This window comes from Chrysemys picta, chromosome 21, assembly GCF_011386835.1.
Source record: "Chrysemys picta bellii isolate R12L10 chromosome 21, ASM1138683v2, whole genome shotgun sequence".
NCBI lineage: Eukaryota > Metazoa > Chordata > Testudines > Emydidae > Chrysemys > Chrysemys picta.
In genome coordinates this window covers 550,223-573,140 of record NC_088811.1, presented here as the reverse complement: position 1 = coordinate 573,140, position 22,918 = coordinate 550,223, and the positions used below count along the sequence as shown (strand labels likewise).

At 43.2% G+C, this 22,918-nt stretch overlaps 1 protein-coding gene and 1 long non-coding RNA gene across 27 annotated transcripts in view; one reads left to right on the top strand and one right to left on the bottom strand.

Moving 5' to 3' along the window:
- The window catches only part of CAMTA1 (calmodulin binding transcription activator 1), a 913,810-nt gene that overhangs the window by 718,495 nt on the left and 172,397 nt on the right, over nucleotides 1-22,918 (top strand). The gene's annotated exons all lie outside the window — the stretch shown is intronic.
- On the bottom strand, nucleotides 815-22,063 carry LOC112060385 (uncharacterized). Its single transcript, XR_002889696.3, has 4 exons — nucleotides 21,858-22,063; nucleotides 6,871-6,939; nucleotides 4,347-4,435; nucleotides 815-1,372 (listed from the first exon to the last, which is right to left on the bottom strand). It is a non-coding gene; the product is annotated as an uncharacterized LOC112060385 (long non-coding RNA).

The window sequence follows — 22,918 nt, the reverse complement described above, 5'->3', positions numbered from 1 at the left end:
TATTACCCATCACCTTGTGCATGTTGGTTCAATCAAAACATCTCTATTACGTACTGTCATCCAGACCTTATCTTTTAGGAGGGGTCAGTGTGTTCCTATTATCCTTGGGGAATGTTTTTGTACCATCCTTGATAGCGGGATGTTCTGGTACCACTTGATAGCGGGATGTGTTTGCGTGAGCACTCTGTGCGTAGCACTTCTTAGGAATGTGTATTTCTGCAATATCAGCCCTGTTCTTGCCAGAGTCTGTGAGCAGGTCCTGCCTCATACCAGGCCTCTGACACAAGGACTGATGTCTCAGGCTCTCTTCCTACTACACTGGTTACTGCTCCAGTTCTGGTTGTCTCATAGGTTAGCTGTGCATGTTGTTACTTAAGTAGCTGATCAGTCAAAGAAAAAATTGCGTGTGTTGTTTAACGGTTGAGTCTGCAGCTGTTACTGTGGTAAGGCATGGAACTAGGACTTGCCCCTTTAAGCTTTGTAGTGTATACCACTGAGACAGGTTGGACCCCCTGGGATGTCACCTGGTGTGCTGGGATGCCACTGAGGCAGACTATTCTGCCAACCTTAGCCCCCTCTTACCTGGTCTTGCTGGGCCAGCCCCCCAGCACACAGGCAGTGCCACCCCAAGCTGCACAGAGAGACACAGATCCACTCTGGGAAGGCTCAGCTTAAGGGGCTTGCCACAGCACCCAGATGTCCACCCCCCCTTGAAGTACAAACCCAGAATTATATGAAATTCACCTCTTCCCTCTATGTGGAGCGGGGTACGCACAACTCCTCTGCCCCCCTGTTAGAAATCACATAAACTGGGTTATATTGTAAACCAGAAATAAATGTATTAAGTATAACAGGTGTATTTTAAGTAGTTAAGAAGGTAGCAGACAGAACAAGGCAGATTACTAAGAAAATAAAACAGCACGTAAACTAAGGTTAATACACTAAAGAAACTGGTTACATGTAAGTTCTCACCCTAAATGTGGTTCTTCACATGCCAGACGCCCTTCCAGACTGAGTCCAGTTCTTTCCCACAGTTCAGTCTTAGTTGTTTCCAGCCGTCATCTTGGGTGGGGCAGCAGGGGAGAACTGACGACTGGGATGACCTCACTCCCCACCCTTATATAGGATTTGCATAAGGCGGGAGCTCTTTGTTTCCTAGTCTCCCCCCCCCCCCCCCCCAGCATCTCATGAAAAAGTACAGAATTCAAGATGGGTTCCGGTATCAGGTGACATGGTCACATGCCTCTGTAGGGCCCCTGTAGCCATTCTTCACAGGCTGACTGACATGTTCGCAGGAAGACTAAGCTCTTTTACAATCCATTGTCTCTTGCTGATGGGCCGTCAGCACTGTTGGGCTTTCTCATTATTGTACCTGAAGTGTTAGCAGAGGGTGTCACCCAAAGTAACATAGTTGAAATACAGATACATAGTCAATATTTGTAATTTCAGATACAGAAATGATACATGCATACAAATTGGATAGTCAGATTCAGTAAATTGCCTTTCCAATAATACCTTACAAGAGTTATCTTGCATAAAAATGCAAGCGGCAGGGAAACAAACAAAAAAAACTGCGATTGGCGGCACTTCAGCGGCAGCTCCACCGCCGCTGCTTCATTCTTCGGTGGCAATTCGGCGGCAGTACTTCCCTCTGAGAGGGACCGAGGGACCCGCTGCCGAATGGCCGACGAAGACCCAGACGTGCTGCCCCTTTCCATTGGCCGCCCCAAGCACCTGCTTGCTGCGCTTGTGCCTGGAGCTGGCCCTGTGTCTTAGTTATGTCATATTTCTATCACAAGCATATTTTCATAAAGAATATGGAATATAATGTCACAACCCCAACTAACACCATGTCATTTCTCCCAGGTTTTCCAGAACTGCCTTTACATTCCACTTAAAAGAACCTGTAAGACTGTCTGTAGTACTGCTGTGTGGTGACTCCCAGTAACCAGTTATAGGGAGTGAAGTGGTTATCAGCCAGGCAGCTAGTTGGTGCATCCACAAACACAGGATTCGGGGTTTCTCACAGCTTTTTGTGATAGTGGGAAGCCCCTATTTGCACATTAGGTAGTCAGTGTCAAATGAGCAGAGCTAATCCTGGGATAGAAACAGCACAGCTGGAGAGTAGCATGGTGGCAATCTCAGTGGGATGGCCTTTCCCAGGATCCCAATTGCTTTATACTCACAAGAGAGGAGAGACAGAATCAAGGTGGAAAGCCAGGAGAAAACTAACCAAAAGCCAGAAGAGAACATGACCCAGGTTAATTATATAGGAAAATCATGACTGACATTGTAACCAGATAGAGGCCCAAAGACTCATCAGAAAGAGTGAAGTACTATGGAACATGGCATTGGACACTGCACTACCTGGCCATCCCGCATACTGACTGCTGTGTAGAGTCACAGACTCTGCCCACAGGCAGGTGTATTGATGGCCATACAAGCATTATACTGCCACTCCCAAAGGAGTGTGACCCCCAGAGGTACAATGTAGCCCAGCCATGCAGCTCTGATCAGAAGCAGCGATAGATGGGCTGGAATGTACATGCCGTCTTTTATGTAGAAATAGTTTGACATTCTTTTTGCTGCCCATGTTCTGGGGTAGAATGAACACTGGTTTTTGAAGTAACAAGCTTCTTTCTGTGTACAGGGTTCAGTCAAATTGCTTATACACCTTTACCCCGATATAACGCTGTCCTCGGGAGCCAAAAAATCTTACCGCGTTATAGATGAAATCACGTTATATTGAACTTGCTTTGATCCGCCGGAGTGCGCAGCCCCGCCCCCACGGAGTACTGCTTTACCGTGTTATATCCAAATTCGTGTTATATCGGGTCGCGTTATATCGGGGTAGAGGTGTATCTCTAACCAAAACCAGAGGGTTCTCCATTTTGAAGAGAGAAAAATACATGGTCGTGCCTGCAGATTTGTCTCTAAATCAGATATTTTCCAGGAGAGGTCAGAAACTCTTTAATTTCGTAGTACATTCTGGTAATGATGATAGCAGAAGGCCAGAGAGAAACTGACTCATCTACACAAACTCACCGCTCTCAAAAGCAGAGAACAGCAGTTCACAGACAATGCGGAAGAGCAGTTCCATGTGGCTAGTAGATATTGTAATGCATGTGAGACCATCACACAGGCCTCTAAATATCCTGAGTTTTGTTAGTCGGGCTAGAATCACAGGCCAGCACTACACAACTGGCATGCTAAGCCTCCAAACAGGCTTCTGATAGATTCTCTCGCCCTCTGTTTACAAATCTAATTGGTTGTAGCTTCTACTTTTACCATCCATTTGACCTGAGCCCAAGGGCTAAACAAAGGTTCACCTTGTTCTGCTTAAATAATACAGGTACTGAGGTTATCGGCATCCTGTCATGTGCTAGAAGATTACCAAGCTGCTCCCATACTGCAGCTCTGAGGCTGCAAAATGTGCTGAAGGGCGGGTGTTTTTCCTGGGCTGGCCTAATGACATCAGCTCTTGCTAACTACAAATAATAACAGTACACCCAGATAGCAGCTGGGCTCCCTGCACGAATTCTGGGGCTTGATACAGGATAGGATTCTTTTATCAGCTTCAGCATTTCCCTCTTTCAGTGCCCAAAAGCCAATTTCATTCACTACATACTTTCCCACACCTGGAAGCAAGTTAGCATAAATTCCACTGTGGAGTAGGGAGAGACCCTGACCTGTAAAGGAAAATGTGAGCAGACAGTAGCCAGGAAAGAATCTGTCCTGCCCCTTTGAATCCACTGAGCTGCAAGGGCATTAACCAGGGCATTAACTCAGAAAACAATGAGTCAGCACTCCTGGCTCTTGGCTGCATGAGAGTAGCTCTGGTAATTGGGCTGAAGCTTTATGATGAGTTTGCTGATCTTCCTGGGGGAATATTTATTTATTTTCCCCTATTTATTTTTACTCTGTGTTAACTGAGGCTGCCTGCCAGGTCGGTCACTCTGGCATCCTATCATCAGAAATTGCCCCTACCCATCACATGCTGTTTTTCTGCCACTCAGCTCCCAAAATAATGATCCTGTTTGAGTCTCCTGCATGCTGCCTCAGCTCCGTTTTCGGTGTTAAAACAAATAGCACGTTTTCTCCGGTGGCAGATATACAGAACAAATTTAGCATTGGGATTCCATTAGTCTCTTTTCTTTCTGCAAAACCACCTTGTGGGCGAAGTGGTGCAGCTCCCTGGGGAGCTGAGTTTGGCTACTGATGCTGTTTGCTGAGAGTTATATTTTCTCCTAGGTGCACACATATAACACCAGCGTCCTATTGATGCCAATGGGAGTTAAACACCTTCACTGAAGTGAATAAAGAGCCCTGATCATTTATAAATGTACCTGTTTATTGCCTGATTCTGCAGCTGGTTTCCACACACAATTCCCAAGGGCTTCAGGGGAGGAATCCTCATGATGAGACACTGAGGAATCTGTAGTTGAGAATGTAGCACAAACAAACGAGGTACATCTTAGGAATATAAATTTGGTTTTTAGTAGGGTTTGTGGCCCAGCTATTCGGCAAGGTGGAATATAGCAGTACAGAGCAGAGAGTTTAGAGGGTTGATTTCATTAGCTCTCTTTTTTTAATGTGAATTTTAGTACTAGTGAATGGTGTAGGATTGATAACCTCCTGACCAGCATAGACCCCTCTTGGAACCAGTCGCCATGGCGCACTCAGTTGCTGATCCCTCTGCTGAGAGAGAAAGTAAAAACCGGTGTTATGCAATCACTATGTCCCCCATTGTCTAAAGCTGCTGTGTAATACTTGTGTTAGCATGATGTGTGTGTGTGTATAAGAGGAATGTGTGTTAGTGCACAAGAGGGAGCAAATATGGGAAGTGTGGGAATAGTATTTATATTTATTTATCACATGAGCATCTAGCTGAGATGCTCAATATACATTCAAAAAGAACAATCCTGTATATGGCTTATATTATGGAGTATAGTATCAGAGGGGTAGCCGTGTTAGTCTGGATCTGTAAAAAGTGACAGAGAGTCCTGTAGCACCTTATAGACTAACAGACATATTGGAGCATAAGCTTTCATGGGTGAATACCCACTTCGTCAGACACATGTCGTGTATATGGCTTACATTATGGAGTATGTTTGCTTCTGAGAGAGGAGAGCCGTCATGTGTGTTAGGATGCGTTATACAGGTCTGTCTCGTCTTACGCTGGGGTTATGTTCCGCAGTCAGCGCCTAAAGCGAAAATCACCTATAGTCAAAATTACATTGAGTGTAATGGCGGGCGGAATCGCCCGCACTACAGAAACAGTATTTAAATTGTTATTTTTCTCTTTTTTTTTTGTTTTGTTTTTTGTTTTGGTTTTGCCGACTGTGCAAAGCTGAAATCGCACATGTTCAATGCGACTAAGATGTGACAGACCTGTAACCAGTAAGAAATTGGAGCAGGATTATGAGATGGATATGACAGAGACACGCATACAGTAACTCTCATTTTCATTAACTAGCAGCACCAGCCTCTCTGTTGTTGCATTGCTAAGGAGAGAAGGTCAATTGCTTCCAGCTTTGGCACGAAGTCAGCATCCCTGTTGCTCTCTTGATCATTTTGGTGTCAGGGCACCTCATTTCCAACTAATTGAAATAGCATATTTTTCTGGTGACAGTGCAACATCCTCAGCCTCAGTTGTGTCATCTGTGAGACTAATTAATAGATACCAAGCAGGGGACTTTAATGTGATCCTTCACCCTTCAGGAGAGGGCTTGAGAGCTCTGAAGTTACTTCTCTTCAGTAAGATTTTCAAACTATTTGCCCCACTAGAATCTCAAATGTAACCTTTGATCAATAATGATGATAGAATATTGACTAAGCACTAATGCTGGATGAAGCAGTCGTCATTGTGGGATAAATGACCATGTTAGAAGGTTAAGCTGCCTGAGGTAAACCTGGGGGCATTTGACATCCGGAAGGTCAATTAGTAATTTGAGGAGTGTGACTGCCATTTACAGACTCCTGAACACCCAAATAATATTCTGTATAAAGACAGAGTGTGGACTCTATATTGTAGGTACAGTATATGCAAAGGTAATTGACATGCTGCTGACCACAGGGGAATGATTTTTCACATTTGTTAATTCACCTCCAAGAAGCCCTTGCTAAAGTCTCTGGAATAAAATACTTTTAGAGCCAAGCAGTTAGAGAAGGGGGTTTTGGTTCAGGAAAGGATATTTCTTTTAGAAAGTGATCAACAAAATGAGAATGTTGGAAAACCACTGGTTTGCCAGCAAGAGTGGGAAAGGTTTCCTGTTTCTACAAGGTCAATTTTCAGTGGACCTCTGCTTGACCTGAGGAGTTAGGAAACTAAAAGCCAGTTTGAGCCAAGAGCTTTTTATCATACTCCATCTGGACAAGGCCTCCACAGCTATATATGCCAAGAGGTGACATTTCCTTTCACATGAAACAACAGAGGAGTAACTCCATAACCTGGATGGATGTCAGATGAGCTCAGAAAATCTACAGCAAACCTCACCACTAAGAAAACAAACAAACAAAACAACCTGTACTATACTGAAGCCTCCAGGAGGACCAACATGGAGTTAAATCTACTGTCACCAGGTGGATCACAGAGGAGGGTATTGTAAAAGCCTCTCTGAGCAGCAGAGAAAATGAATGTGTTAAAGTTATTGATATAAGTGGGGGTGGTAGCTTCATGTCTTCTCTGGTAGCAATCTACAAGACAACCAGTTGGGGGGTCTATGGTGGTAAACACTGCAGGTTAGACATCCAAGTATATCCTGACACAGCCTATGGCAAAAGCTGTAAGGTCTGGGGCACGTCACAGCTTCAGGACAGGGCACCAGCAAGCCCCCCCTTATGTAAGCATGACATCATTCAAAAGCTTACTTGCACTGTCTCCACCTGCTGGCTGGGAGGAGCTATTCCGAAGTGTCTGCACAGGGTGAGAAAAACTACCTGAAAGAAAAGGATCAGGTAAGACATTATGAACATTGATAATGCATGAGGATTAGGAGAGCCCTTTAAATTAATATTGAATGATAGGAGGAAACGAATTAAAAAAAATTCTTATAGGTTTCATATCAGTAAATTGAATTCTAAGGAAAATAAGCTACAGGAATCTCACATCTAACAACTAGCTAGCTCTCCTTACCCAGAAATAAAATGCACTCTTAAAAATTGCTTCAAATGCTGCAATGTTGTATCTTCTCAACGCACCTTTGATTTGGAATCTCACATGTTTATAGACGCTCCCTTTTTCTGCCAAAAATGAAGCTTGACTTCAGAGAGAAAAAGAAATGTAACATGGAAAGGGAAAGAGAGGTCAGAATCACTGAGACTGGGTTTTACTCTTTGCTGGAATGACTAGAGAGTCACAACAAGATCTTCAGATAATGTGTAAGTTATATAGCAGTGATACAAGGATTACCCCATTGGATCAAAAGTTTCACAAGACTCTCAAAGCCATCATTCTGGAACTGTTTCAAATATTATTAATGTTCTTCCTCTGAGATTTTTATTGCTAGTCACTGATATCAACAGTAACAAATTTAAAGAAACTATAAATGACAGAGCACCCAGAGATAGGGTAAATAAAACAAAATAAAATAAAAAGACTCTTTTACCATGCACCTTACAATGAACATCAAATATTAAACAGCATTTATCTGATGTATCCCCAAGCACATCTTCCCAGCAGGCAACAGACTGACATTCACATCCTTTTCAGTAACCTTGAACCCCACAGTCCTGTGCTTACTGTATGGTGTTGCTAGCAGTAATATTAGAAGGAATGAGAATGTTGGGGATAGATTGCTGAGGCATCCTGGTATGGGGATAAGTAACAACTCAAAAATACAGAGAACAAAAAACATGCTTGTGAGACTTAATAGAGGTCACTAATCTGACTAAGTCATCATCCAAAATAACAAAAGACAGGAAGCAGCCATTGGAGTAATAGAAAAAAAATCTCTTCCTGTGGCACCTTTGTTGTTGTCCTGGGTGCTCAGATACCATAGTGACAGGCTCAGTATAAGAACCAGAATAGAACATCATAGCCCACCAGGCAAGGTTGTTAAGGCTAAAGTATGGATTTATTTCAACACCTGCTGTAGATGGCATCCTAAGAGACGAGCCTGCCAAAAATAACATGCGCTTTGATGAACTTAAGGACCTTTCCTCACTGCCACATGTGGTGCTCTCTGCTGGGAAGTATTCAGTCCCAGGCACAATTGCCTCAGCAGCCCCCCATGGCTAATATAAGAACGAATATAAGAGATGCTACTGGAAGAAAGCAAATACTGGGTCAGGGAAAACTTAGTCTCTTCAATGATGGAGAAATTTGGACCAAAGGGTTTTCCATAGCTGAGCATAGATGGAGTGTATGCACAATGTCCTGCTCTCCTCAGCACTGATGAGGCATCAGCTGGAATATTGTGTCCAATACTGAGCACCACACTTTAGGGAAGATGTGGACAAATTGGAGTGAGTCCTGAGGACAGCAACAAAAATGATAAAAGGTTTAGAAAACCTGACCTGGTTAAAAAAAAATTGGGAATGTTTAGTCTTGAGAAAAGAAGATTGCAGGATGACCTGATAACAATCTTCATATATGTAAAGGGCTGTTATAAAGAGGACAGTGATCAGTTGTTCTCCATGTCCACTGAAAGTAGGACAAGAAGCAATGGGCTTAATCTGCAGCAAGGGAGATTTAGGTTAGATGTTAGGGAAGTTAAGCTCTGGAACAGGCTTTCAAGGGAGGTTGTGGAATCCCTGTCATTGGAGGATTTTAGGTACAGGGTAGGCACACACCTGTCAGGGATGGTTTAGTTGGTCCTGCCATATTGCAATGGCAAGACTTAATGACTTCTTGAGGTCCCTTTCAGCTCTACATTTCTATGATTCTGTGATAATGCTGGACATGGCACATGGGCAGTTCAGGAGAGACTTAGAAAGGGAGGGCTTTCTGCTGTTACTGATGTTTCACAAAGCCCTTTTATTGGTAACAGTGTGCCAGTAATTCAGAGATATTTCACTGATATATGGTCCAACTGTGGGCAGGGAATCCATGGTACCATCTGAATGGCTGAAAGCTGTTCATCTTCAGAAAGGACAACACACACACCATCCCACGCTCTTACCCACGTACACCCTTAGTCACACACAGTCTTACACACTAACACACACATACTGCACTGAGTTTTTGTGCTGTGCCATCAGGCTGGAACTATTTTTACTGTATTTGCATATACAGAGAAATAGCTTAAAGCCTGACAGAGCTTAAAGAGCAAGACTCGGCCACAGCAGGTCTCTGAGCTTATCATGGGCTCAAGATACTTTCTTTTGAGTTTTTCTCATTCTCCCCTTGGAAATGACAGCTTCCTATTTCTTGGCCAAACTATAACACCAGCAATAAAAAGATAGAAGCAAAGCATCTTTAGCTACATTTTTGATTGTTCATAATGTCTAGCAATATATTAAAATATAAAGGTTAACAACATTCCTGAGAAAAACTAAAACACCAGCATATTAGAGAAGAGATTGCACAAACTGAATTCAAAGTGGAATTTCAAGCAGTGCATTCTGTTGATATAAACCTTGAGAGCACTTGGTGAATGTCAGCAGAGCTTTGAAATTAAAATCTCTCTCATTTCATACCATCTATTGTTGCATCTATGGCTTGGGTTAGTTGAGGAAGATAGAAGCCACTTGGGGCATGCTTTATAATGTTGGCATTTCTAAGAGATGATGAGGACAGAAGTGTTTTGAATTTAGCTCTGTCTCTCTGAGCCTATTGAAATGCAAAGACAGAATTTTGTTATAAAGTGACAGAGAGAAAATTCTGTATCTGTGAGCAATGAAAACAAAAGCAGAGTCCTTGTAGATGTGGGCCAAGGGGGCTGTGGTTTAGGCTTGCCCCTTGAGTAACAGGAAAAAATGAGACTGAAAGCAGTAGCAAATCTTTTACAAAATAACACCGAATGAAAAATGAGGTTTACATCATTTTCATCATATACAATATCTAGTGATTTACATTGACTTACACATGAATTGTAAATGATTAACTCATGTATTTGTAATTGCTGTCGGGCTGTATGCGTAAACCAACATTGTGAATCTGTTTATACAACTCTGGAAGTATAATATGTCAATGTTAGTGTGAGTGTGTGAACGTTTTGCTGCCTAATTTGTTCTAGTTTTCTGTCAGGTCTCAAAAGCTAAGCAGGATCCAACTGAGTCAGTATTTGATTGGGAAATCTGGAAACAGCGCCTGTAGTAAGTCCCAAAGGGGATTCATTGGGTTGCATTTTTCCTTCCGAGTCAGCACTGAATTAATGCCCCTTTGCAGTGTTGGTGACATTGTGCTGCTGGATATGCTGTCTTCTGGAGGCAATGCAAACTGCTGTCATTAAAAAATCAGAGAAATTTTCGAAAGAGTCATGATGTTAATCCTAGAGCCTGGTCAAATTTTAGTTTGGGAGATTGCATTCTGCCTCCCAGAATTCCCCTGCAGTTTGGTGGACAAGAGATTCTTTACTCTTTGCCCTGTGTGGTGTTAAACAGGGGCTGTGTTTCATCCCAGAATTAGCTGCATTTCAGTGGTACATTAATACCTATGTGCAATATAGTTTGTATCGCTTTGTAAATTCTTTGGAATCCTATGAAATGAAAAGTACTATATAAACTTAAGACTTTTTAAAATGTCATGGGAGTTCATCTGATATTGGCACTAATTTACACCACTTTACTGGTTCAGAGATTGACACTACTCTGTAAATGATACCATTATGCTGAACTTGGTATAGAAACTTAGCCAATCTTTAAAGGACATCTATGCCATATTTACATATTCATGGACAGCATGTATATTGAAGTATTATAATGCAACTAGTTTGCACACACATTTAAACTAAATTTGTCATGCAGTGCATCCAATAGTGATTCTCACAGAAATCCAGAGAAACCCTTCACAATTCCTTCAGAACCATTATATAAAGAATCCCAACCCCTCTGCACACTGAGTTTTAAAAATTGGATTCAGTCGTTGGATGGTCTCAGAGAGACACTGACATGAGGAGAGAAGGGAAGGCATGGCAGAGGGACTGCAAAGGCAGCGGGAGGGGGAATGTGAATGCTGAAACTGGAAGGACAGGAAAATAAAAGAGAGATTCATTGGGTGACAATTTACTTAATTTGTCTTACTGCTATGTGAGTGGGAAATGCAGTACTATTCAGTTTTCCAAATCTCTCTCACATTTGGGGAGAGTGTTTGATATTTAAAATTGCTAGTTACAGGGATTGCACATGTTCAAGCTACAGCACATATGTGTTCTCAGGAGCTCAGCATCCTTTCCCATCCATAATTTCTCTTTGCTTGTTCAATCAGTTTTGGCAGCTGAATACATATGTGGCTGTGCTAAGAGGGGAAATTGTGCAGTTCCAGACACTCTTTTTGTATGTTTAATGGGTGGTGTGACCTCCAGAGATGTGAGTAAAGACTTGTAAAGTCCGAATAGCCTGGAACATATACCTGACTAGAGAGTGCCTGGTAGGGCACTGGCTTGTGGCAGAAAACATTTGCTGAAAAATATAGGCAGTGGAGATCCTGGTGAGTATTCCAGGTGTACATGGTAATAAGTTTGATTTCCTGATCAGGGATACTGAATTGGGTTGACAAACTTGAAAATAAGGTCTGAATTAAAATTCTGTGAGTTCTTGGTGAACTGGGGAGAAGACAGTTAGGAGATACAACAGTGACTCTGGCCTACTAAGACTAACTGTAGCTAGTGACCCCAAATAAAGTGCCTCTCCTCAGAGGCTACCACTTAAAAGTTCTTAGTTTCTGTCCAGCAAAGAACACTGTTAATTGTTCTTTAAAATGTTTATAGAAGTTCAACTTGCACACAGTGCAAAGTAAAAGCCATATAACAGGGGTCGGCAACGTTCGGCACGCAGCTCGCCAGGGTAAGCACCCTGACGGGTCGGGCCAGTTTTATTTACCTGCTGACGCGGCAGGTTCGGCCGATCGCGGCCCCCACTGGCCGCGGTTCGCCGTCCCAAGCCAATGGGGCGGCGAGAAGCGGCACGGGCGAGCGATGTGCTGGCTGCGGCTTCTCGTCGCCCCCATTGGCCCAGGACGGCGAACCGCGGCCAGTGGGGGCCGCGATCGGCCGAACCTGCCGCGTCAGCAGGTAAATAAAACTGGCCCGGCCCGCCAGGGTGCTTACCCTGGAGAGCCGCGTGCCGAACGTTGCCGACCCCTGCCATATAAAATGCTTTCCTGTAGACACATCAAGAAAGAGTGCACAACAAAGAATACCTTATACAGGAGCTGTTGGTTTTTGAGTTATTCACTATGTAAATTCAGAAGTGATTCATAAGATAATTTTCAGTTAGTGTGGCAAATAAATAAATAAAAATGTAAGACTTATAGGCTTTTTTGTTTTGGAGGTCCTTATCCAAATAAATGATGAAAAGCAATATTGTGCTAAGTATTTTGCATATGAATTTCTTAGAGAGAGTCATCCAAGAACTACATAGTCTAGAAATAAGATACCAAAGACATCTGCAGGTCACTGGAACACCAAGATTGTATCATGCAGTTCTACTATGAACAACGACTCTGTGAAAATGGCATTGTAGGATCCCATGTTTATGCTTCAATTATTTCCAGAACAAATTTGCCCAGTTTAGAAGTAAAAGGATTTTTTTGCGAAGTGCCGGCCCCGTAAATTCAGCCTGGACTCTGACGGTAAAGCACTGCTCTTTGTGAGATAGGTACGTAGGTATTGCTGGATACGACTAGAGCTGGTTGGATGTTTTCCGACAGAATATTTTTTGTTGGAAAATGCTGTTTCATCAAAATCTAAATGTTTCAGAAGAATGTCTGTTGAACCTGCTGATGGTTTCTGGTTTCCTGTCAGGTTGCCCATTTTGCAGACTGCCACAGAGCCAGGATCCTAGGAGCCCCGGCTGGAGGGAGGGCTCTCAGGGGCAGGTCTCCCTGCTCTGAGTGGAGGACAAATTACAGAGATGGGCTCGGAAGGGTCAGAGAAATCGTTCACTTCTGCCGCATTCCGTTAGCTTCTCTGACAAGTTCTAGGTTTGGAAATTTAAACAAATGGAACTTTTCTCCTAGAAAAGCGATTTTGAAATCTCTTTCCCATGCAGGAGTTGAATAGTGGAGTGTTAGAACATAGTCCAGAAGGGAGCGAAATGTCTTGCCTGGCTTTAACTATACTGGATATTATAAACTCAGTAAAAGTCTTATAAATACAAGAAGCCTTCCCCATCATTTTCCCTCCCCTGGTCCTATTGGATACCATGCTGCTCATGTCTCTGGCATTTGCACTGGGCACTAATGTGGTTTCGGCTCTTCTCCTTAGCAAAGCCTTCTTGCTTTTCTCCTAATCTTGGCTCCTGCGCACAGCATTGGCAGCATAATGCGTATATCTCCTTCACTTTAAATGCTTCTGCTGGAAGTTTCATAGAATCATAGAATCTCAGGGTTGGAAGGGACCTCAGGAGGTCATCTAGTCCAACCCCCTGCTCAAAGCAGGACCGATCCCAACAAAATCATCCCAGCCAGGGCTTTATCAATCTGGGCCTTAAAAACCTCTAAGGAAGGAGATTCCACCACCTCCCTAGATAACCCATTCCAGTGCTTCACCACCCTCCTAGTGAAAAAGATTTTCCTAATATCCAACCTAAACCTCCCCCTCTGCAACTTGAGACCATTACTCCTTGTTCTGTCATCTGCTACCACTGAGAACAGTCTAGATCCATCCTCTTTGGAACCCCCTTTCAGGTAGTTGAAAGCAGCTATCAAATCCCCCTTCATTTTTCTCTTCTGCAGACTACACAATCCCAGAAGTCTGGCTTCTTATGACTGATTCCAGCAGTTTCCTTTGGTATTTTATAGTGCTTTCCTAATTTACTGCCTTTTTATGATGATAATAAAAGGCCACACATCAGGGAATGCCATCAAAATTGAAGGAAACTTCCTCTCTCTTTGTCAGCTCAAGTTGAGCATTGTAATTTACATGATAACCTTTTGGCTTAGGGTGTTTACCTCCCATGGAACAAGTTTCTTCTCCCCTTATGACAATGAGATAATTAAAATACTTCCCAGTTTCTTAAGATATTAAATTAGGATAGACTGTGTCCTATTGCAAATGCCAATGTGAAGCCAGCTCCATTATCAGGATTTCAGTTTAAGAGCATCCATTTTTCTTTGAAGGGCATATATTTTATCTCTGCCTTTTCCTTTGTTTAGATTTTGTTGTGAGATCTGCCGTTTAAACTGATGCAGGTTTATTCCATTAATCATAGAAAGTTTTTTTTGTATATGAAAACAGAAATGTGTGTCCTCATTCTTCTCAAGTACTACATACATGGGTTTTTTTAATGGAAATAATCAGCCTTTCCTCCCTCACCACCTCAATCTTCCAAGCTTCACATGGTAAAAACCAGTAGCTGTGTGATTGCTGCCAAGGTTGTCTACAAGCCGTAGACAAAATGCCATTAAAAATCCAACTCTATTCCTCTCCTTTTTTCTTTAATTCTGGCTTGTCCTCTACAGTGCATATTCCCTGTGGTATGCTCCCTGCACGTCTGGTGGGATGTAGAATGAAACGGGGAATGAACAAAGCTGGGTAATGTATAGCAGAAATGTTCTTTATTCATTCAGAGTGATCCTCAGCCTTCCATTCCAGAGAGGGTCACAGACCGTGGTGCTGACCTTTCCTGACATGTTCAGTAAGCATATGTCTGGACTGAGGAAACTGTTATTGCTTTGCTTCCATAAGTTGAGTCACAGATACTAGAACAGGGAGTGGCATCCCCACATAAACGTTTTTGCACAAAGATAGTTCTTCGGGTAATTCACATGTATCAGAACTGCTCATCAACGGGCAAAACTATCTTTATTCCTGGCACTGTGTCCAGGGCTCCCACAGCCCCAATTATAGCTATAGCTCCATGGATGTTTTTCAAAGCTTGTGCAAAATGATTGCAGAGTATTAATGTAATTCACCCTGAAAAGTCCTTCCGCTCTCATCTGACCCCTCAGAAAAAGGTGCTCAGTTGTATATAGACCATGATAAGAGATGGCCTCTTATCTATTGGACTATAAGGTGGATAGAAAGCTGGCTAGATCGTCGGGCTCAACGGGTAGTGATCAACGGCTCCATGTCTAGTTGGCAGCCGGTTTCAAGTGATGTGCCCCAGGGGTTGGTCCTGGAGCCGGTTTTGTTCAATATCTTCATTAATGATCTGGAGGATGGCGTGGACTGCACTCTCAGCAAGTTTGCAGATGACACTAAACTGGGAGGAGTGGTAGATATGCTGGAGGGTAGGGACAGGATACAGAGAGACCTAGACAAATTAGAGGATTGGGCCAAAAGAAACCTGATGAGGTTCAACAAGGACAAGTGCAGAGTCCTGCACTTAGGACTGAAGAATCCCATGCACTGTTACAGACTAGGGACCGAATGGCTAGGAAGCAGTTCTGCAGAAAAGGACCTAGGGGTTACAGTGAACGAGAAGCTGGATATGAGTCAACAGTGTGCCCTTGTTGCCAAGAAGGCTAAAGGCATTTTGGGCTGTATAAGTAGGGGCATTGCCAGCAGATCGAGGGACATGATCATTCCCCTCTATTCGACATTGGTGAGGCCTCATCTGGAGTACTGTGTCCAGTTTTGGGCCCCACACTACAAGAAGGATGTGGAAAAATTGGAAAGAGTCCAGCGGAGGGCAACAAAAATGATTAGGTGGCTGGAGCACATGACTTATGAGGAGAGCCTGGGGGGACTTGGCCTTTTTAGTTTGCAGAAGAGAAGAATGAGGGGGGATTTGATAGCTGCTTTCAGCTACCTGAAAGGGGGTTCCAAAGAGGATGGATCTAGACTGTTCTCAGTGGTACCTGATGACAGAAGAAGGAGTAATGGTCTCAAGTTGCAGTTGGGGAGGTTTAGGTTGGATATTAGGAAAAACCTTTTCACTAGGAGGGTGGTGAAGCACTGGAATGGGTTACCTAGGGAAGTGGTGGAATCTCCTTCCTTAGATATTTTTAAGGTCAGGCTTGACAAAGCCCTGGCTGGGATGATTTAGTTGGGAATTGGTACTGCTTTGAGCAGAGGGTTGGACTAGATGACCTCCTGAGGTCCCCTCCAACCCTGAGATTCTATGATTCTATGGCCATATCTATGAAAGGACTGAGTCCTTTGACACCCACACCATGGGAACAAGTCTTGCTAACTGCTTCACGCCCACCCCTTCCTTACATTGGCTCCAGTCCCACTGCCTCAAGTGGCTACATTCCTTCTAGACCGTCAGTCATGGTGGAATGAAAAATGTTCTCTGAAGTATTTAGAAAGGACCTATGACTTTGGTAGCCTAGAGACATTTATAAACAGAAGCACATGAAGAGAGGCCTGAAAAGAGATTTTTCTCTTCACTCTCTGTATTCTGTATATTGTATAGGGACATTCTGCAGTACTGGGAGTTGCTTGCCGCTACCGTTGCTATGGGCCTCAGACAGCCTGAATGACAGTTAGACTCTGTGGGTATCAAGTCATAGAGCCTCCATGTCAGCACCGCCTGCGGAGCCAGGCTTTCTAGATGAACAAAGCCCTTATACTTTACAGTTCCAAATCACGGCAGAAATCTCTAGTCACTGTCAGCTGCCTGTGTAAGTTAAAGTTTCCAACTGGGGATAGTGACACAGATTAACAGAAATTTCCATTATCATCACAGATTTATGAAATTGTTACAGTCTTTGAAAATACCAGCATGAGGAAAAGGTAGTGGAGATATGCTATTTCTTTCATTCCATCTTGGATTTCTGTTAGTGACATACCAAGCAGACCCAAAGTAATTTGTCATATTTGTTAATAGCACAAGAGGCAGTTCCTTTAAAGTGAATAAGCAGCTAAAAATTAATTTCTTCTTAGATTGCCCCAGTCATGACAGCTCTGCATTTTTATGTACCTTTCAATGTTTAATATAAATAAGGGGAAAAAATAACCAGACATCAGTGTCCAGAGGCAATTCTTGGTATACATGCTGCAAATAGACACTGCTTTCAAAAATGTGAATGCACATTTGATGATACATGAGGGAGGAGCTGATACTTGTTTTATACTGGAACTCTGCCTTGCTTTCCAAAAGCCTATTCTACTGCCACTCATACTGTTTAAATGCAGAATCCTAAACGCTGCATTGCACAGTGTGAGCCGAGCTGTGGGTTCCTTCACTTGCAGTGAAGAAAACATGACAGAAATGCAATTAAGGTTGAAAATGATGTTTGCGTGTGTCTGTGTGACCTCATGACCCACTGCTGTGCAGGTGTCTCTGAGCTGGAGACATGTCACTGCCTCACAAAGAAATGCACAACAGAACCTGCTTGTCACCTTTACCGTTTGGAGCCTGGTTTACCTCTGTTAGAACTAAAACAGATGAAGGAAAGTAAGTAGGAAAGTAGATCCCTATTATTCATACCTGCAGTGTCAAAGTTTGGTCCTTCTTCATTTAAGGATGTTGCGAGCTCTAGTTCAAAGTTAACTTCTGACCAGGATTTTAACTAAAGCCACGCATACATTTTGAAGACAGTGTTCAGTAGCTGGAGCTATGCACGCACATCAGAGAGAAAACAAACACCATAAAATTTTCAATAGTGATTGGACGATACAGGCCACTACAGACGCATATTCTTCAAGTGTCTGAAAATGTATGTGTAAGTCACATGCACACCGAGTGGAATCTGATTGTATAGCCAGATGTATTGAGAGGAGTGTTTAATGTAAGCAGGACCCACCCCGTTCAAAAAGTAGAGAGAAGAGGGACTTCAAGCCCCTAAAGAAGATTTTTGTTAGTAATGCTACTCCTGTGACCAGGGCCATTTCCTAGGTTAGCTGGTCAGGTACTCATGGCAAAATGTTGCTTTCTGTTTCAGAGATTCAGAGACCAAGCAGAAAGCAAAGGATATCAATATATATGATAGTTTCAGCCAATTAGGACAAATGGCTCTTTTCTAGTCGTTCAGCAAGACAAGTTCCTTGGGAGAATTATTCTTAGCATGTCTGTGTCATGTATACTGATGAAAGGCAGTAAATATACCACATCCGTGCTGCTAACCTATCATTTTTACTCAAGAAGAATACCCTTGCTGCCAGGCCAGTGACAGAGAGAGTCTGTCTGTCTATCAGTACTCATATGACCTCCACGCTGTAGTATCTGAGTACCTGACCAGCTAACAGTCACATAGATTCATAAATCAGAAAGCCAGAAGGGTTTTTCTATGTAAAATAGTCCATACATCCCACTCAATAACTTTTCACGGAGACAGCTGTTATTATTTTTATTTTTTATTTGTATTACCATAGAGCCTAATCAAAAACCAGGACCCTGTTGTGCTGAGCACTGTACAAACAAGTCTGTGCCCCAAAGAGTTTATAGTCTAAAGATAAGACCAGAGACAACAGATGGGTATAGATAGGCCGATGGGGGAGTACAAGGGAACACTGAGACAATATTGGGCCATGTAATAGGTTGTGGTCTCAGTGCACCAGCAGCCCAACTGATGTGTGTGCTACCATTACCCTCTGTTGGGTGGATGGATGTCAGGCTTGAGTACAAAGAAAGACTCCCTCAGGGATCCCCTGACTTTTCTCTAGGCTGGTACTACTCATTCATTTGAAATGGTGGGGTTGTCTTTGGTCATGGCAGCTCAAATCACTGCTACATCCTGGAGGCCACCTTGGGCCTTCTCCAAGTTGTTTAGGAGAGTCCCCTGGCATTTCCCAATGTGAGTTAAATGCCAGCCATTCTCATTTTCACCACCTCTCATTTCTCATGGGTAGTTTTAAATGATTTGTCAGGGTTTCAGATCTTATTTATGTTTCCTCCTGGTGTATTTGTACTTAAGGTGAAGGTGATTTTGAGGTAAAGACAAAAGCAGCTTTTAATCAGACACTGTAGATGTTAAACTCCCTGCAATCTGGGACTGACAGCAGTGTCTCCTTCATGATGTGGATGCCCTTAGGATCACCTGCTTGCTCTGCAGTGGGGCTGAATGAACTGTTCCTGTCTAGATCTGTTTCCAGTATCTCAACAGAAACAGAAAAGTTTTGAGGGGCAGAGAAAGATTTAAAGACCGTTTCCTTATTGCACTCTCCTAAGGTTGTCATGTTTGAGGCTTTGCCGTTAGGTACTGTTTGGAATCTTATCTACAGGAGGTGCCTTTATAGCCATAAAGGACAAGGTATTAGAGATTGGGATTTGATTCATGTTAGTATTCAGAATGTCTTTCCAGGCAGGTTGCAGGGACAACTTGGTATTTCAGGCAAGGACATTGCTTTGCAGCCTTCTTGTTTAGGCAGGTGAGAAAGAAAAGCATAAAAAGCATCTGGAATTTGTCTGTGTCATTAATGTAACAGGTACAGTACTGGCAGAGTTCACCTGCAAGCTTCTTCCCCATACTATCAGCCAACCCCAGAAGCTACTGGAGGATGTTTAAAAAAGATGAACTCAAACTGGAACGGGTGCAGAGAAGGGCCACTAGGATGATCAGAGGAATGGAAAAGCTGTCGTACGAAAGGAGACTAGAGGAGCTTGGGTTGTTTAGTCTGACAAAGCGAAGGCTGAGAGGGGATATGATTGCTATCTTTAAATATATTAGAGGGATTAATACAAGGGAGGGAGAAGAATTATTCCAGCTTAGTACTAACGTGGATACCAGAACGAATGGATACAAACTGGCCGTGGGGAAGTTCAGACTTGAAATTAGACAAAGGTTTCTGACCGTCAGAGGGGTGAAATATTGGAACGGCCTACCGAGGGAAACGGTGGGGGCGACGGACCTGTCTGGTTTTAAGATAAAGTTAGATAAGTTTATGGAGGGAATGGTTTAATGGTAAAACATAGTAGTCAAGGAAAGCCAAGCAATGGTGGGTAAATAGTATAATGGCTAACGGGGTCGGGCTGGAGACTCTTGCCTATATGCTCGGGGTCTTACTGATCGCCACATTTGGGGTCGGGAAGGAATTTTCCTCCAGGGCAGATTGGCTGAGCCTCTGGAGGTTTTTCGCCTTCCTCCGCAGCATGGGGCAGGGATCTCTAGCAGGAGGGTCTCTGCCGATTGCAGTCACTAAAAACAGGATTGGGGACTTCAACAGCAGAGTCCAGGGAAGGGGTAGGGACGGTTTTATGGCCTGCAGCATGCAGGGGGTCAGACCAGATGATCATAATGGTCCCTTCTGACCTTAAAGTCTATGAGTCTATGAAAAAAGATAAAGAGGGATTAAGAAAGGAAATAACAAAAGGAAAAACTGTATTTTCTAATCCAAACCTTGCCCTGCAGTGTCTCTGTAACCCCTAGTCATTCTTTTGAGACATAAAATGTAGAGCACTACAATTACGTTAGTGATTACACTTTATCTTTTCCTACCAAGGTATTAAAGAGGAACTGGGGAGCACATTAAAAAAACATACAGCCCTATTTAATCATGATTCCCTCTAAAACAATTGCAGGAAATCTCACTATTATAATTGCATGATCATAAAAATCAGTTTTAAGCTTTTCAAGCTTTGCACAGTTCATCATTTGCCTGGTTTGCAGTCTGGAGCTATGTCAGTTTAGTGAGCCTTGGATTGTTTGTGTCTTTAACTGTACTTAATAGAGGAGCACCCCCTGGCTGCAGTAATGCTATAGGGAGAGCAACAATGGTCCAAATTTTGATGCTCTTCCCTGATTTAAATGAGCCTTTGATATTACAAACCAAACCACACCGCAAATGCCTTACAGCACCTTCTTCTACTAGGACTGTGACAATCTCAAAATCCCAACTTCTGGTCCAGACAGTCCACAAACAAGCCCACAGATTGCTGGGTCTGCTGGGCTTATTGACAAAGACATAGACATGGTGGAGTCACCTGTTCGTCTTGCTGCTTTCTAGGTAATTCCTGCACTGCAGAGCTGAAACATGCTGACCTCTGCTACTTGCTTCCCCAACCCAGAGGGACACTTTAATCAGGAGACCACATACCTTGTTCTGCAGCACAGAGACACCCAGGCTTTTTGTAGGTGTTCTAAGGCAGTCTCCGGGGGCACAAGAGGGCAGAGCCATAAGGAATGAATGTGTCACAGCAGAAAGTAGTTGCATCATGAAATGTCACCCCTGCTCGGGGCATGTTACACTTCTGTACATTCCCCCCTTTCCTGTTTTGGTGACCACTGATTTGTCCACAATCTTCCCTTGGTAGTTTTATTCCAGGTGTTGCAGTTCTCCTTCCCAACTGGATCCGACCTCTCACAACTTCTCCCTGGTGTTGCTATCATGGAGCTGAGATGTGCACTTTTTAAAGTAAATGGCAAGAAGATACTGTCTTGAAATAGTAACAACAACCAAATATATGATTTCCACTTTCAGCACCCCATATACAAAATTGTTCCAGCACCTCTGTCTAGGATCCCGTATGGCCCTTGTCACTGGAAGTATCTGATCCCCGGCATCTTCCTTCCTGAATATGGAGCCTGCCATCTCCTCTAATCCTGAGATTCAAGGTCCTGAACTTGTCCAGTTTGGCCCTACACCTGATGCATTGCCTTGCTAGTCCTCTTAGCCATGTTTAGTACTTAAGCAATTTGTAGTTAGAAGTTGACTCCACCCAGTTTGTTTGCTGATGAGCTCGTCATATTCCTCAGTAGAACATGTACCCCTGAAACAAAGGTTTGTTTGCTTTGCGTTTCCCCTTGATTGTGTTGTGCAGGGGTAATTCCCATTCGTGTTTAGAGAAGTCACTCTCTCCCACCACCCGCAGTTATATTTCCTTAATTATTCTAATTCATATTTAAAATCTGTTTGTAGTGAACTCACTGTGTTTGACAGCAATGCAGGATTCTTCGTCCTTGGTCTGAGCTTGGAGCCTCTAGCAGTTTGATCATGAAGGGAACTTTTAGAACTCTATTTGTGGTGTCAAAAACACTTCCATGGCAACAGACTGAGCTGTCACTGCACTAAAGGATTCTTTAGTGAGAGAAGGGATTCTCTTACCTTTCATTAACAGCCAAGACAGGGAAAATACCAACAATTCATGAAAGGGGAACCAAAGTAAATGTGAATCAGATATTCTATAAATGTTACTCTACGCAGCAAGGAGGCAAGAGCTGGGTTAGAGATAAATAATTAGCAGAGCAGAAGATAGAGTTATAAACGGAGGCAGTTGCAGTTTCTCATGCGTTTAATCCTTAGGAATTAAAACCAGAGGCAAATGGCTGTGGAAACTATTTGTACTCCTTTCTCATCCCTCCAGCTTTTTCTTCTCTGTTGTATGGACAGTCATAATTTAGTGGACACTAATCTCAGGAGCTTCGTAAAGCTGGTGAGATACAAATAGGAGATTTGATTTCCTAAATGTTTAATTTGAACATTTTTATAAGAACATAAGAACAGCCATACAGGGTCAGACCAAGGTCCATCTAGCCCAGTATCCTGTCTTCCGACAGTGGCCACTGCCAGGTGCTTCAGAGGGAATGAACACACAATGAAATGAGTCTCAATGACAGCAAAAGAGATATTAGAGTCCATTAAATGCCCAGTGGCTGCTTAGCTCAGGCATGGTAATGCCCTTTTGCCGCTACGTAACTTGGTGACCTGCCCCTGGTGATAGTGAGTGAAAGTTCAGTGGCCTTTATGAAATGACCTGGAAATCTCAGTCTAGTTCCCAGTAGAAAAAATCCTCAGGACAACTGTCTGTAATTGGCCCCCATACTGCACTCTCATCAGAGGGGCCAAGCATTGAATGGGCTGTAGACCTTGAACTTCCCTCTTACTCCTAAAGGTAGCCTCTCTGTGTCATGAGAACCACAATCCAAAACTTTTATTGTGGCTGTCCTGTACCTTTTCTGGGCTAAATTGGGGGCTTCTGTTCCAACTGA